At 44.6% G+C, this 2,846-nt stretch overlaps 1 long non-coding RNA gene across 1 annotated transcript; it reads right to left on the bottom strand.

The window, feature by feature from the left end:
• Nucleotides 1-1,401: 1,401 nt before the first annotated feature.
• LOC136535310 (uncharacterized) lies at nucleotides 1,402-2,367 on the bottom strand. The gene is made up of 3 exons (XR_010778974.1): nucleotides 2,023-2,367; nucleotides 1,819-1,844; nucleotides 1,402-1,726 (listed from the first exon to the last, which is right to left on the bottom strand). It is a non-coding gene; the product is annotated as an uncharacterized lncRNA (long non-coding RNA).
• Between the last annotated feature and the right edge of the window lie 479 nt (nucleotides 2,368-2,846).

Here is a 2,846-nt window from a genome sequence, read left to right as displayed (position 1 = left end):
ACAAAATTGATGGAAATGCATACCACTTTTTATCTGTACAGGTACCTTTAGTTACCTAATAGAAAGCAGAGGTAGAACCATAATGCAATTATTCCATAGAAGCACACACATGTTTCATTTCAGGATTTTTCAATTTGATACCGACAAAACCTCCAGCACCACCTTGCTCTAAAAAAGCTACATCCTGAATTCTCTTTAGCCCCAACGTATTAAAGGCATATAATAATCAATGGAGGATATGACAGCTGTAGCATTAGGAGGGAAGACATTCAGAGATTTAGAAAAAAATTCATAGATACCTGAGGTCTCCATCAGCTTCCTCACTGCCTCTTGTTTCTCTGAAAAATAGAGTGTACCACCATGTTAACAAATTACTGGAAGCAAGATACAAGGCTAGCTTATGTAAACTTAAAATGTAATCTTCTCAGAAGAGGCATTATAAAAAAATAGCAGATCAACCAGATGAAGCAATACTCTGTACAATAAATCGACATTAGCAGTTAAGCAGTGTCATGAAGAGGGAGCTTCAAATTTAAGTGTGAGTAAGCACAAGAAACACAATATTTTAGTGAATGTACAAAGCATCATTGATTTTGTTCTTTTGATCCAAGTTTGCAATGGATAAATTGCTTGTTAATGTGGTAGGCAAATCTAGAACTACCAATGGAAATTCAAGACTTGTACTATCATACTATGAAACTCTAATATGTGTATAGCAGAACTTTGAAACAAGCAGGAGATAGAAGACAATACATCTATTTTTATGTATGAAAATAGAGAACAGTGGATTCTAGATGGATGCGAAGCAGTACCTGATCAGCACCCAGCTTTTAGTTTTAAACAGGAAAAAGTAGATAAGCATTTTACAATGGATGCAACGATTCAAGGTAAAACGGATAGGATCAACCATGACTGATAACTTCCTTTGTCTAGAGTCATGGGAATTAGGAACTGAAAAAAGCAAACGCAAATAAGATACCTGTATTCGGAATTCCAGAATAGTACAAATTTGTTACACAAGCTATGGAGTGCATAGATAATATTGGCCTAGCTACAACTGATGTTTTCCTGGTAGATTGCAGCCACCGAAATCCTACTACTCCCGATGACTAAAAACACTGAAAGGAGATGCAGCTACCAGGTTCAGCGGATTGAACTTGTTGTCCAAACTCAGTCAGCAGCTATCTGGCGGTCAGAGGAATAGCACACGCTGCATTGCAGCTAGACCGAGAAGAACCAAAGCAGCCTGGCAACTATTGCTTCTCAATAAGTTTCGGAACAGTACATAAGCCTACTGACTAAACAACTCTCAAATTCACCAAAAAAATCAAACCAATAAAGGTGGGAAAATTAGATAAGGACAATGAGTAGGTAACTGTTGCTGGGAAGGAGTCACGTTTCTGAAAATTAGAAGAGTGCTGCTTTTGCTATTGCTGTGTATGTGAAAACCATTGTTTCAAAAGCACAATAGTATGCGGTGTACAAACGGAGGCTGTCCAAAATTCACCAGGAATGGGTTCAAACCCAATTTGATTCTAATAAAACTCGAACACACCAAATCAGCCAAACATTAAGAATGGAACTCACCGAAAATAGGCTGAATTCTAGAAAAAGAAAAACACAAGAAGGAAAGATCTCCCGTGATCATTGCTGTAAAAGTTAAACATAATTTATGATGTAATCATCAGATATTGTAGATCATCACCTGATCATGTTGTAGGAGTATCTGGCCATATACATAGAAAATTACAGATTGGACAAAAGTACAAGAAAGTCATCAGCTTATATGTTTTCTCAAAAGAACTGATTGGTCAGTACCTCGTTTCTCTATCAGCGTGTTCCTCCTGTAATCCGCAAAAATCGGAGAAGATTCAATTCGAATCACCAAGAATCGAAGAGGATTCAAATGGAATCCTCGAAACCAAACAGGAAAGGGACAAAGGTGAAAAATACCCCTCAAATAATTCATCTGTGGTGTGCAGCAAGAAGAGCACGAGGGGAGGGAGAAAAATGGAGCCTCACCAATAAGTATCTGGAACGGAGGAAGGGGAAGATGGGCGAGAGAGGATTAGCCGGGAAAGCGACGAGGTGGTCCTTGTTGGTCTGGTCGTGTCGGAGCCGTCGCGCGCTCCGCCCAGTTGCCCCAAAGCCGCGCTCACCGACGTGGCCCGCCAGAGGGCGCACCGGCCCTGCACCGCCCCATGGCCACGCATGGAGGGCGCACACTTGCCTACGCCACCGCACGTCCGCGTCGCTACGGTACGGTGCGCGCTCGCACCGGGTAGGGTGCTCGCCCCGTACCGCGCCTTCGGCACCACACGGAGAGGGAGAGGAAGAAGGAGAGGGGTAGGGGAATAAGATGGTGATGCACCGCCATACAAAGCTGCGAACTTGGCCGCCGTGCTGCCGGCAAGAAAGACGCAGCTAGGGTTTCGTCGAGCGGCCGCGGACCGCATGCAGCGCAGGGGGGCCGGCGAGGAAGAAGAGGCAGCTAGGTTTCATCACGGCCGCCGGCGAGGAAGAAGAGGTAGGCAAGGCTGTGCGGAGGAGGAGGAGGCACGGGAGGAGGAGGGCGGCGCCCGCCGTCTTGGCCGGCGCAGTCGCCCCTGTGGCCGCCGCTCGCGGAGAGAAATTGAGACGGAGAGGAAGAGGAGAGACGCGTTTTTTTTTGGGAAGTCGAAGGTGAGATATCTAGATTCTGAAGTGAAGTTAAGCGGGGTGATGAGAACAGAAGCTGAAGAAAGCTGATTGAGACACAAAAGGTAAGCGAAGCTGATTCAGGGCAAAAGCTGGTGTAGCAAAATCTTGATGGTAAATTCTCAGATCCAACAGACGGTAGATTTTGG

The sequence above is a fragment of the Miscanthus floridulus genome, unplaced genomic scaffold (genome assembly GCF_019320115.1).
Source record: "Miscanthus floridulus cultivar M001 unplaced genomic scaffold, ASM1932011v1 os_2683, whole genome shotgun sequence".
NCBI lineage: Eukaryota > Viridiplantae > Streptophyta > Magnoliopsida > Poales > Poaceae > Miscanthus > Miscanthus floridulus.
Note: the sequence above shows the minus strand (reverse complement) of the source record. Positions and strands in the feature narration are given on the sequence as shown.